We start from the raw sequence: 14,465 nt of genomic DNA, 5'->3' as shown, positions 1-14,465 counted from the left end.
GAAATATTTACGACTAGGGTGAAATCTCGGTTGAACCTTAGGAATAGATAGGATACAAATGTCATGACTTAGGGTTACTAAGACTACGTGTAAGATCATATCTGGGATATGGCATCGTATGAGATTTCGTGTAAGATCATATCTGTGATGTGGTGTCGACATGAGATTTCTTATAAGACCATAGCTAGGCTATTAGTATCGATAAGAGATTACATGTAAGACCATATCTAGGATATGGCATTGGTATGGTACCGAGTGTACGGGACTCCCGAGTATCCTTTTGTATTCCAAGTGGTTCAACAGGAAATTTGACGAGTATGTCAAAGATGAATTGTGTGTAAATTCAATTCGACATGATTCAGGTACGTACGTAAAACTCATATGTAATGAGCTCGATATGTGATGAAACATCGATAAGGTTATGATTGAGTAAGTTATGATTGTGAGCTCTTAATAATATTTATGCCAATTATCATCATGTTAATTGTATGTTAAATGTGTGTTTATGATGCCTATTATTTGCAGAAGAACTTACTAAGCTTTAAAGCTTATGTTTAAGTCCCAAGCCACACAGCCTGCCCATACAGGCGTATCCCAAGCCACTCGGGCGTGTGGCTCTTAAAACATGAAAAATTTTTTAAGTGTTGAGAAATTTACCAGAGTTCTCGGTTTAGTCCTGAACCGCTTTGAATGTATGTTTTGGGCCTCGTAGGCTCGTTTTAGGGACAATGTGAATATAAATGAAAATTTTTAAATTTGGATGAAAATTTACATCTCCATTTTGTATGTTTGCTTATGTTTAAGTCTGGTAATACCTCGTACCCTGTTCTAGTGTCGAATACGGGTAAGGGATGTTACATTCCTAATCATCCTTCATCCCTTATTATTCTCTTTTTTCTCTCAATTCTCTTTAGCATTTTGTATTCCCCATGCCTAGCATCATCTCTTCATAGAGATTTTAACAATTAAGCATCTTAAAGAGCCCTTGGTCGGCCACCTTGGAGAGCCATCAGCAAAGGAGCAAAGCGAAGGAGCGAAGGAGCCTCTTCGGTCAGAGTCTTGGGTGACAGCCACTTTGATTTGGGTTTAATCTTTCTTTTCTTTGATTTAATCTAAAAATGTTTGCTATGTGTTCTTTGCTCTTGTTACAACAATGTTAGCTTAATTTTATTTAAGCTAGGATGATTGCTTTGATTAAATAATATTTATTTGATTCATGCTTATAATGTTTGTGCCTTAATTGATCATGTTTTCAATAAAAATCAAGTCTGTATTTCGTTCATACGTGATTGAAATGCACCTGAGTTAGCTGAGCAATCCTAACCAGGCGACGACTAGTGGACACATAATTGAAATGTGCATGCTCAATTTAGATCGTAACCTGATTAAATTGCGGGTTGCATAACAACTCTAACCAAGCTCTGTTATCTGCATAGTTGTTAGATTTGTGTGATTAAACTGTTTCAAACCTAACACGTCCCTGTTACCTCGTACGAATACTAAGAAACCCTTAGTAAATAAGGATCAATAAAATGCATATTTACTAAGTAAAGGATTCTGAAAGGACCTAGTGTGGTTTCCAAACTCATGAAAGATCGAGTTACCATAGAATGTTTTTCTGAATGTTATTAAGCATGTTGATAATAAATTGAGTTCAATTAAAGTAATTGTCCTAGTTTATTTATGTTATAATTGTGTTTAATTTTGTTAAAATCTATTCCATTTGTATAGTTTGCATATTTAGGATAATTTGCATTGGGGATCATTGCATTTAGTTTAATAAATTTAATTTTAATCATCACTTCTCAATCATATTGTGTTTTTATTTACCAAGTTGTTAATATAATTTTACAATTAAGAGATTTAACACAAATACAATCCATGTGGAGACGATAACTCGATAGTTACTTATTACTTGATAACAATTGTGTACACTTGCACAAACCTATGCGTTACAGTAGTTTTACAAAAAAAAAAACTCGAGCACATATTTCAAGGATCGTTATTCCATAGGGATTGATAAAGAATTATGAAATAGTTATATGATCTACTAGTTTAGTGATTACCAATCTAGTCAATTTAAGAATTATTGATGCAAATCAATTCAAATTCATGAAAGCTAATCTAAATTATCTACTGTATGAACTAATCTAGTTGTCCTCTTACTTGTCTTAAACTATGTAATTAGTGAAGTAATGGTTGATTGGTTAACTAGTTATTAATGAGGCTAACATACATGTCTCGATTAATTTAATTGCCATTGCTAAGTAGAAATATCCTCTCGATCTCATCCTAACTTAAAATCTACGGCTTAGGATCTCTCGATCTCACCTAGTTCATAGCTCACCTCTTGGTCTCGCTATTCGACATGATTGTGTTAACACTCTACTCTATAAATTTATCTCTCAGTTTCACCTATCTAGATATTCAACTAGAGGTATCAATTCTAGCTTAATAAGCATAGAAACACAATGAAACAATCAATTGATCATCAACATATATATTAACAACACTTAGTCACTAGCATTCTAACCAACCATCAATAAAATCTAGCACATCATGGTAATCACAAACAGACAACAGTTCTGAACAATCAATCAATATAAGGAATTAAGCACAAGTTTAGAAATGCTCAATCATGGAGAAATGTCTAAATCAAAGCTAGAGTTTGCACCAATCTCCATTTACATTGTCATCAACAAGAAAGAAATGAAGCAACTACAACAAAAAAAAAACTTTTACAAGTTTTCTCTATAAAAATCCTTTTGAAATTGAAAATTCTCTCTAAAAATTCTAAGTTCTTTTTCTCTTTTCTAATTCTAATTTATATGGTAATAAGCTAAATCACTAAGGGGTCCTTACTGAGAAATAGACTTTTCAAAGGCTGAAAGTTAGAATTCCACTAAAATGCCCTTGGATAACCATCACTTGATTTAAAATTTATAGAGTGATGTCGTGACCAATAATATCACGGTGTCGCAAAATTGGTGAATGACTTCTCTCTGGTTTGGTTCAAGGCATTGACGTCTTGACCTCAAGATTCACATGTTGCAACCTAGCGATCTGACGTTGTGACTTTAACCTTTTCCACGTCACGGTGTCACCTATTGTCTACACCATCTTCAAGCTAAGCTCATCCAATGTTGCAACTTCAAACATATTGCGGTGTTGCCTTCAAAACTCTATCCATTCATTTCCAAATAGTTTGTTAAGTGTGACCTAACTTCCATCTACGTCGTGACCTCCTAGCTGATCATCTCAAGGTATTTTTTGATAGTCCTTCATGTTGCAACTTAAAGAATCATCACGTTGCAATGTTAGTCTTTGTTCCACCAACTTCCAAGCCTTATATGCTTTGGTCTCCTAGCTTTCATAAATAGACAAATTAAGCACCATAAGTATCATGAACCACCTAAAACTAAAACAACATCAAAGACACTAAAACAAGAGTAAAAACATAACTAGTCCTACATGCAACACATTAAACTACTAAGCACTAAATTACTCAAATTCACTAAAAAAACAAGCTAAAGCAAGTATGACACCACCTTAATTGCATATGACAATTTAGCACACATCACCCAGGCTGATCCAAATTCGAAAAAAATTGAACTTGAAAAAGAATCAAATTTGAAAGAGTTCGAGCCTGAAAAAATCCGAGCTCGAGAAAGCTCAAGCTCAAGGAAATTTGAATACGAGCCTAAAAAAGTCCAAACCTGAAATAATTCAAATCCGAAGATAGCTTGAATTTGCTGGGTTGTCACCTTTACCTAAAAATTGAAAGGTTTTTTTTTTCTTGTATAAAATAATTTTATTATTTTCATATGTTATTGATAATCGGATTGCAACCTTTTATTTCTTTCTTTGCAAAATTCCATTTAATTTAATATAAAAATAAAAATAGTTATATTATTATAATTAGACTTAAAATTTTAATTATTAAAACGAATATATACATTGTCCAAGCACTTTAAAGTTATGAAATTATAATTTTTTTTACCGCACATTATAAAACGGTAACTACAACAAGAGCTCTTTACATGAGAACTAGATGAATTAGAGGCATTTTATCAAAAGCAAAGCTTGACAACCATTGATGTTTACAAAGCGTTTATTTACTTGTACATATTTCACCACTTTGCCATAGACACAAAAACCTTTTATTTTATTTTATCAACGTTTAAGTTTTCACTACTCTTTTTATTTATTTATTTATTTATTTATCCTTCATTAATTTAGTTCATTAAATGAATCCAAATTTGAAGTGAGTAAAGATAAAAAAGAAAAATTAGTGGCTTTGGGTATGTTTAAGGAAAGAAAAGAAAGGCTGAAATACATATCATAAAATAAAATTGAGAGAAGATTCAAGAATTTCTTTTATTTGTTTGTAGATCATGTATTCGATGAAAGTTGCTCATATGTTAAGGTTTATGAGCTTCTTACAAAGGATGTCACAGCTTTAATGGTTTATTTATCCTAATGATTTTAGTACAACATTTGCGTAGAACAAACGAGCATGAACAAGACCTTCAATATGAATGGTTCAAGAAACGGTCCAAGAATTATTTATCCAACTCTTCATGATATATTTCAGACAATAATATAAATCAATTAATTTTATTCATTCATATTTCAAAATTGAAGCTTTGGAAATTCATCATGAAGAAATTAAGGACCTTTTTCGGGACAAAGAATCAGAAATTGTAGAATTTTTAATAAAATTATAATTTTCTTCTAAAAAGAAGACTCACTAAAATCTAACACAAATAAAAATACATATGATAATAACAAATCAGGCTTGTTTGTGGACAGATTCAAACATGTATGCAAGGGCCAACATTGTGTAATAGAAATGATCACATGATTTATCATAAAAATTTTATTATTTTAAGTTATATTTTGCTTTTTTTTAAAAAATGATTAATTTTTATATATTAGATTAAATGTAAATTTATCATTAAATTAATTATTTATATTAAAAATTTTATTTATTTATATTATTAAAAATTAATATTATTAGCGGAATAATTCAACAGTACCATATGACATACAAAAAATAATGAATAAAATTTAAAAAAAATATCAATTCACTTTTTAATCTAATACATAAATATTAATTTAATTATTTTTTAATTAGAAAGAATACAATGACTCCATGTAACCTTTAGCCCCCTACCTCAAATAATTCCCACGTCACCAATTCATTTCTGATATGTTTTTCTTCCCAAAACAACCCCCGCTCAATCCATAAAACCTCGATAATACCATTACGTTCAACTAAAACTCAAATTGCCACCACCACCACTCTTCTTTACTGAGTGGCTTTGCAGTGTCCGCTTCTTCCCTTCCCGTCCTCAGCTTTTGTCGAATTTCACTCTCTTCTTTAATTTCTCTCTCTCTCTCTCTCTCTCTCTCTCTCTCTCTCTGTTTTTTAGTTTCTTTTATTTTTTCTAATTTTCTGATCAAACGATTCACATCTCTCCAGCCATGACTATGATGACGACTCCGCCGTTAGATGTACATAACACTCTTTCCTCTCTTCACTTTCAATAGTTACTTCAATAATTATTTTGTTCTTGAATTTCTCTCTTGGTGGATGTGCTTAAAGGGATTACTTTTTGTTTTCTCAAGTTATTTATTTTTAAATTGACAAGTGATTAATTTTTTACGTGAATTTCGTGACAATTTTTTTCTGAATGCATTGAGAGGCTTGATTATTAGGGTTTTGATTGAGAGAGTTAGGGTTAGGTTTTGGTTGTTCAGAGTTTTGATTGTTTTAAACTTTGGATTTTGGAACAGCAAGAAGATGAGGAGATGCTCGTGCCGCATTCTGATGTAGTCGATGGAACTCAGCCAATGGAAGGTTTGTTTTTTTTATAGAAATTTTTAGTTCACTCTAATTCGCGTTATTAATTTTATAATCTTAGGTTGATCCGGAAGTTGGGTTTTTCTTTCTTTTATTTATTTATTTATTGTAATTATGGAGTGATTTAGTATGGAGTAATAATTTGATTAGTCAGGTTGTTAGGGTTTTGATTTTTTATTGATTTTATGATCTTGATTAATTTAGTTGCTCAAGTTGAGCCAGCTAGTACGGTTGAGAATCAGCAAGTGGAGGAGCCTCCATCAATGAAATTCACTTGGACAATTGAGAAATTTTCTAGGCTCAACACCAAGAAGCATTATTCAGATATATTTGTTGTTGGTGGTTACAAATGGTAAATGGTGATTTTTCTTTGTGTTGTCATTATTGGAATATCTTTTATTTGGTGTGCTGCAGACTGTATGTAATAGATTTTTGGTTGTCGGGTTGATTCTTCTGTGCAGGAGGATACTAATTTTTCCAAAGGGAAACAATGTGGATCACTTGTCTATGTATCTGGATGTTGGGGATTCTTCCGCATTGCCATATGGTTGGAGTAGATATGCTCAGTTTAGCTTGGCGGTAGTTAATCAAATCCATCACAAATATTCAATAAGAAAGGGTATTCTTACTGTTACTGGGTTTGTCGTTTTGTTATTTATGACAACAGCATTTAATGGGAAAATTCCACCCTCTTTGTTACTTTATATTGAAGTTTCAATTTAAAGCAATCTTTCATTGCCTAGAAAGAATTTGTTTATTGTCTTTTTACTCAATGCGTGATTGAGCATTTTGTTATATGGTGTTCATTCGTTGGACTTGTAACAATCGACAATGATTTAGCATGTAAACTTGTTTCAGCTGCACGTATTCTCTTTGGCTAGAAACAACTACAAGTAGCTCCATTATTTGATATTTTTTTTCTATTTATGGATACCTTTATTGTTTGTTTCACTTGGATGTTTAGGGAATTTGATTAGAAAGGGAGTTGGATATTAAGAAGAATGTTTTAATATTTATAAAATTCCAAATTAGAGAGATTTTGATGATAATGAAATTTTCGTGGTGATGATACTTAAGTTGACTTATTGCTCAAAAGGTTAGGTTCTTCCTTCTGTGATAGCGAACATTTGGTGGTATGCTATCAAAACTGTTTTATTTCTTTCTATAGATTAGCAGTTTCCTTTTAACATTCTAGCTAATAGTACTTTTATTGATTATTTTTATAATATTTAGACAGAAAGTTATTAATGGGATGTCAACTTAATTTGTTTTGCGTCCTTCCTCATTAACTTTCTTCCACAAGCTTTCTGTTCCAAATTGGGTAATAAAATTACTTTTATTTTATGTAACATTGCCTTGTTCTATACTTCTACCCTTTCTCTTTTCAAGTAGGTTTATTTTTGGAGTTTGATTTTTAGTGACAATTCTAGTATTATGTTGGCCTGCTTTGCTTGTATCTAGTTTTTGCTACTTTTATATTTCTTTTTCTGTTGACCTAATCTATATAATGTTCCAGTTGTGTTTTAAGCATTCCTGTCATTCCTATTTTATGGCAACTAAGTAATATTGCTGAACTGAAAACAGTAAGCTGTTGTTAAATTTTAAGGATGAAAGGTTTATAATATTGCAAGGTTTTCCAAAATTGTTAAATTCTTCCAGGATAGGTTAATGTTTAGGCAATTTCTCCTCTGGATTGGATCATTTTATGTTGTGTTTATTACAACAGATTTGTGTTAAGTGATTGGTGGTTGACATATAGCGGGGAATAAAGGAACTTCCGTGATAGTCTAGATTCGTTATTGTCAATCCTATTACATAGCGGCCAAGTATTCAATATCAAAGTTTGTCCAGAACTTATTTACTGCTTTGTTTTTAACTTTTATTTGCAGATACTCAACACCAGTTCAATGCAAGAGAGAGCGATTGGGGTTTCACATCATTTATGCCTCTCAGTGATCTTTATGACCCTAGTAGAGGATATCTTGTGAATGATACTGTTGTTGTTGAAGCTGAGGTTGCTGTTCGTAAGATACTAGATTATTGGTCATACGACTCAAAGAAAGAGACTGGTTATGTTGGACTTAAGAACCAAGGGGCTACTTGTTACATGAACTCACTCCTGCAGACTCTATACCATATACCATACTTTAGAAAGGTGATGGTGTTGTTATTATTCTGTTTGGCTTGCTCTTATACTATTCAATTGGAGTGAAACATCTCATTTTTTAATGTTCTCTTTCAGGCTGTGTACCACATGCCAACAACTGAAAATGATATGCCTATAGGAAGTATTCCTTTGGCTCTGCAGAGTTTATTTTATAAGCTTCAATATAATGACACTAGTGTCGCGACAAAGGAGTTGACCAAATCTTTTGGATGGGATACATATGATTCTTTCATGCAGCATGACGTGCAAGAACTCAACAGAGTGCTGTGTGAAAAGCTTGAGGATAAAATGAAGGTGCTGTTCTCTCTCTCTCTCTCTCTCTCTCTCTGGGTGTTTGCAGTATCACATTGTGTTACTGAATGCTGATTATTATCCTTCTCATTTTACAGGGAACTGTTGTGGAGGGACAATACAGCAGTTATTTGAGGGTCATCATATGAACTATATTGAATGCATCAATGTGGATTTTAAGTCTACAAGAAGGGAATCATTTTATGGTATTTTCTCTTTACTGACGTGTACCAATATTAGTTGAAATACTGAAATGCCCTTTAGGAGCAAAATGTAAGTGTACATATTGTGTGGCAGACCTTCAGCTTGATGTCAAAGGTTGTCGGGATGTTTATGCTTCCTTTGATAAATATGTGGAAGTTGAGCGCCTTGAGGGTGACAACAAATATCATGCTGAAGAGCATGGCTTACAGGTTAGTTACGTTTTTAGTTTTTTTGATGTGATGAAAACTGGGCCGAAAATGTCCTTGGCCCGCTTAGGGTTTAGAATAATGCATAGACAAGGCTGTTTTAACAATTTATTCCATGGTTAGACTTTATCTGCGATTTTTATCAACTTAAGCCATTCAGCTGGCACAAACTAAGGCATTCTGATTAGTTTAAATCCTAATGACATTTCTTAATTCTGTGCTGATATTCTGTTGTTCATTTCAGGATGCAAAGAAAGGTGTCTTATTTATTGACTTCCCTCCTGTTCTTCAACTTCAGCTAAAGCGATTTGAATATGATTTTATGCGGGATACGATGGTGAAGGTCAGTGTTGGAAACAATTTTTCCAATTCTGTTGGGTAACTGGGTTACTTTTGATACTGTTTGGTATTTTGCAATTTCATTCAAGGCTTTGGACTGTTATGTAATCTGCTAAGAAAACACTTCTACTGACTCCTTTATCTGCTGCACTAAATATGATCTATACATTTGAATATTAATTCTTTCATATCGGCTAAACATTTCTGTTTCCTTGTTAAGTTTCCTTATATTCCCTTTCGTCAATGTTGATTAATGAGGGTTTCATAGAAGATCAATAAATTCTTTATATGCAAAAGCTAAAAATGCCTGGCTTTATTGCTTCTAGGAAAGAAAGAAAGTATTTTAATAGCCATATTTCCTTTCACAATTTCTTTTACTTATTTTCTTTGTGTGGTTTAATCAACTATTACCGTCTGATCTGGTTTAATGTTTTTCCAAATGTCACTTTTATGAAACTGATTTCTTATGATAAAAATTATAGTTTTTCTCTTTCAAAGTGTTAACATCCTTTTTATCTTTTCAACAAGTTGGCATTATGGAGTTTTCATATGAATTTAGATACTATGCATGTTAGTTTTGGCTATTTGTATAATAGTTTCTTTGTTTTGTAGATAAATGACCGCTATGAATTTCCTCTTCAACTTGACCTTGATAGAGAAGATGGGAAGTATTTATCACCTGATGCAGATAGGAGCGTTCGCAACCTTTACATGCTTCACAGGTATTAACTTCCTCATGAATTTTCACTAATGTTTTTAATCTGTTCTTAGGTAATGCAAGTCAGTAATACATTGTTCTAGTAGTTTCCCTGCTTACCTCCCATGCTAAACAGGAGAACTTTTTTTTTCTTCTTTTGCATGTCCTGCTTTGGCTTACAGTGTCTTAGTTCATAGTGGAGGAGTACATGGTGGACACTACTATGCTTTTATTAGGCCAACCCTTTCTGACCAGTGGTAAGCAAACATTTTTGAATTAATAGTCGACTAATTTGATTACAGTATACTATTTTTTCTTGAATTTGAACAAGATTTTCTGAAGAATGGCATGATTGACGTAAGAACACATTTTCTCTAAGATGACTTTTCGTATTTTATTTTTCCTGTTTGGTTAGCATTACATGGATATTGAATAACAGCAGTATCAACTCAAGAGTTGTTAAAGAAGTTAAATTTCTTTTGAAACTTACACTTGACATATGACTACTTTGTGAGGTTTAATTCAGGCACGTCTTAAGATTAGTATTATCTTTAGACTAGTATTCAATGCCATCACATCTAATGATATTTTGGCATTTAGTATCAGGTGCTTTTGGATTTAATGTTGGCTTTTGTTAAAGCCTCACATCTAATGATATTTGGCCTTTCGTATCTGGTGCTTTTGGATTTAATGTTGGCTTTTGTTAAAGTTTATTTTAAAATGGGGGAAAATTCATGTTAGGACCCTTTAATATATCTCTCTGTTTTGTTAGGTATAAATTTGATGATGAACGGGTAACAAAAGAAGATATGAAGAGGGTATTAGAAGAGCAGTATGGTGGTGAGGAAGAGGTAATTTTTCTATGTTCTGCTTAAAATGACCCGTCTGTTTGTGAACCATATGTAAGATTTAATTGACTTTGTGCCTTGTTCTTTCATATTCATTAGTTGCCACAGACAAACCCTGGCTTCAATAACACGCCTTTCAAGTTTACAAAATACTCAAATGCGTACATGCTTGTCTACATACGAGAAAGTGATAAGGACAAATAATTTGCAATGTTGATGAGAAGGACATTGCTGAACACTTGAGGGTAATTTTTTCATTTCCTTGAAATTGATGTGATCTTCCTAATGTTGACCCTGTTAATGACGATCAGTGCATTCAATGCAAATATCAGATGAGATTAAAGAAGGAGCAGGAAGAAGGAAGACAGAAGGAGATATAAAGCACAGGCCCACCTTATACTATTATAAAGTATCTATCTGTTACAATCAAGGTTACAGCATTTATGGATATTCTTTTTTTCATGCATTTGAGTGAATATAATTAATGCATTTAGGTTGCTAGAGATGAAGATCTTCTAGAACAAATCGGAAAGGACATATATTTTGATCTCGTGGATCATGACAAAGTTAGGAGTTTCCGCATCCAGAAGCAGACATCCTTCCTTGCTTTTAAGGTACCATTTATGATTTTTTATTGCTTGTTTGCATGTATCGGACTTAAAATGTAGTCGACACAAAATAGCTGATCTGATTATTGTGGTTGATGACATTTCTAATTGTTACTTGTAATCGGAGCCTAACATCATTCTTCTGATTATCTATCTTGAATTCAGTTTTCTTTAAATGTCCTGCAGCATATGTCTTACATGGATATGGAATCAAGATATGCAGTTCAGTTATCTAGTTAGCTTTTTAAGTTGGGAGTTTGCCATTTGAATATTAGTCATGTTGCTGAGAGATGGCATTTGATTGTACTAGGAGTTGGACTGCTTAATAACAAGATGTTAATCAAAAGAGAGTTTTATCTCTATTTGATTTGAAGTCAAAGTTTGAAATTAGACTGAATGCCTATGCATATAACATTCCTTAATTTAACTATCAAGTAATATAGATATGTCTGCTTTAGCTTAATTCATAATCTTTAGTACCATACTAGTAAACAAATGACTTTGTTTCTATCTTTGGGATTTCTTATGGGTTTCAAGTTGTTATTATTGTCTTTAATGTGTAACTTTCTGAGCTTGTTAACAGGAGGAAGTTGCGAAAGAGTTTGGCATACCATTACAGTATCAACGTTTTTGGGATTTGGGCAAAGCGTCAGAACCATACGTATCGGCCAAATCGACCATTAACCCCTCAGGAGGAGGCTCAATCTGTAAGTAGTTCTTTCTAGTCTTTGTGCTTTGCATCTTGTTTCTCACATTGTTTTTTGGATCATACATTTTCTGAGTTTTCTGCTTGTCTCTACTGAGATATCTTACAAGGGGAATTTTTGCTGACATCTTCTATGGGAATAAAAAATTAGATGTGTTTCCAAATTTTTTTAGTTGAAGTTAAGAAATTATGTTGACTTAAACGATGATATGTGTTTGTGTCTTATCAATGTAGTTGTTTGTCATTTGGCAAATATTTATTGTTTAGAAATGTTTATGGTAGGAACTTTACTATGGCCAATGTTATAGGAGGCAGTAGCTGGTAAGGAGCAATTGTTTGTTTCTCTCTTTGATTAATCCTGTGAGTTAATTCTTTATGATTGATTAATTCAGGTTGGACAATTGAGGGAGGTTTCAAGTAAAGCCCACAATGCCAGAACTAAAACTGTTCTTGGAAGTTGAGCGTGGCCAGGTAATGTTCTATTAACTTCTGTTTGAGTTTTTAAAATGGTAAATTTTTATTCTCTCATATTCCTTTTTCCCCTTTCGTTTGATAACTTCAGGATTTACATCCTATTCCTCCACCTGATAAGACAAGGGATGATATTCTACTTTTCTTCAAGCTCTATGACCCGGAGAAAGGAGAATTGTGGTATCTAATTGTTCCTCTTTATTTTGTATATTTGTCTACTCATACTTCCTGACAATGCAATTTGTTCTTTCGCAGTTTTGTTGGTAGACTGTTAGTAAAACTTTCTGGTAAGCCAATAGACTATATAGCGAAGCTAAACCAAATGGCTGGTTTTCTCCTGATGAAGAATAGAACTTTATGAGGTTTGTTGCTGCCCAACTGTGTGTTTGTATACACAGGGCTATAATTTTCTTAACCAATTCTCCTAACTGGTGATTTTGTGTCTTTTAGGAAATAAAGTTTGAGCCTTGTGTGATGTGTGAACACCTTGATAAGGATGCTCATTCCGGTAAGTCAGGTATATTTTTCTTTAGAAACATACACCCTTTTAATGTAAATTGCCAGTGACACTGTCCTTGCTTGCAGATTGAAGATGGGGATATCATATGCTTTCAGAAGTCTTCTCCAATTCAAAGTGAAGAAGCATGCCGGTGTCCAGATGTGCCTTCATTTCTGGAATATGTGCACAACCGCCAGGTATAGTCTGCTTAAACCTATTCATCTAATCTCTTTTTGATATTTTGCAGTTATAGCTAACTGATTTTATTTTGGTAGGCTGATAGTGTTTTATTATACCCTGTGTCCTCATTTGTCTGAAGCAATAGAATTCCTCCATTTCCCCATTGGTATTAATTTATAGAACTGTAATAAAGATTTAGAATCTAGTGCTTGAGAAAAAAAGAGATACCTGTACCCAGTTCTGTAATATTCTTTTAATTGATATGAGATCTTTCATTCTTTTAGGGTGTTAATTGATGAATAGATATTCCTTTGGTGTACTCCATTCTTTCCCTGTTCACAGTAGCTGCCACATGAGTAATTAATAAACAAAATCTTCTAGAATTATTAACTTGCCTCATTATAAGACAAGGAATGATATTCTACTTTTCTTTAAGCTTTAAACTGAGAAAGGAGAACTACGTATCTAACTGCTACTGTTTTTTTGTATATCTTGTCTCCTCATACTGCTGGCTAATGCCAAATTTGTTCTTTGCAGTTACACTGGTGTCCGAGTGAGAGATTAATGGAAATTATTCATGTCGTTAATGTTTTGGAGGACGACCAACGAAATGAGAAATTATTGGAAAAAGATAATTTTAGTTCGAAAATCAGAATTAATTTAAATGGGAAGCTAATTGAATCTGGATTATTAGTTTGTCAGGAAAAGTTCTCAATTTCAGCTCTGGCTTGAACTCTTTTTTCCAAGAAATCTTTGGTAGATAGTAGAAAATAGAAGTCTTCTCCCCTCTGCCGGGCCTGGTTCTTTCCCTATTAGTGATGCCCAGAAGAACTTCCGCACCATCCAATCTGCTTGCAATCATCTTGTGTTGATCATTTCTTAATCTTAAATTTGCAATTTTTCTTTTACTTAATTTTACACTTCCTTACATTTTCCATGTTTTCTGATTGTTTTTCCAACCCTATTATCTCTAAGAGAAATGTTCTATTTTGTTTTACTAACAACTACAAACAAATTATTTCCTTCATGGTGTGTTTTGGCTAAAAGGGTTTTATCATCTTTAAAAATATTAGTATTGAGTCTTTGAAAACAGCATCTCTCACTAATTTTTGCCTGTAATATAAGGAAAAGGTAAATTGATCTGTCTATACTTTCTTCAATTTTGGCTTATGGAGCCAGTCCTTTCTATCTCATTTTTCTAAGATGGTTAATGGAGTTTCATGGGCTAATACGGAAGTAGTAACACCAAAACTTTGTTTATTTTTTTACATTACTTCATGTGGTCGCTCTTGGTGTGAAAGCTGATGGAAATGGGGCACATTTATGAGGCAAAGGATATTAATGATCATAAAAGGAAAAGAAAAATGGTCTAACATGTCGAGA

General features: G+C 33.0%; 1 pseudogene; it reads left to right on the top strand.

The window, feature by feature from the left end:
- Nucleotides 1-5,246: 5,246 nt before the first annotated feature.
- Nucleotides 5,247-13,130, top strand: LOC121203500 (ubiquitin C-terminal hydrolase 12-like; annotated as a pseudogene).
- Nucleotides 13,131-14,465: the final 1,335 nt, after the last annotated feature.

The sequence above is a fragment of the Gossypium hirsutum genome, chromosome A04 (assembly GCF_007990345.1).
Source record: "Gossypium hirsutum isolate 1008001.06 chromosome A04, Gossypium_hirsutum_v2.1, whole genome shotgun sequence".
NCBI classification, from domain to species: Eukaryota; Viridiplantae; Streptophyta; class Magnoliopsida; order Malvales; family Malvaceae; genus Gossypium; species Gossypium hirsutum.
The sequence above is the reverse complement of the archived record's forward strand: the minus strand, read 5'-3'. Positions and strand labels throughout refer to the sequence as shown.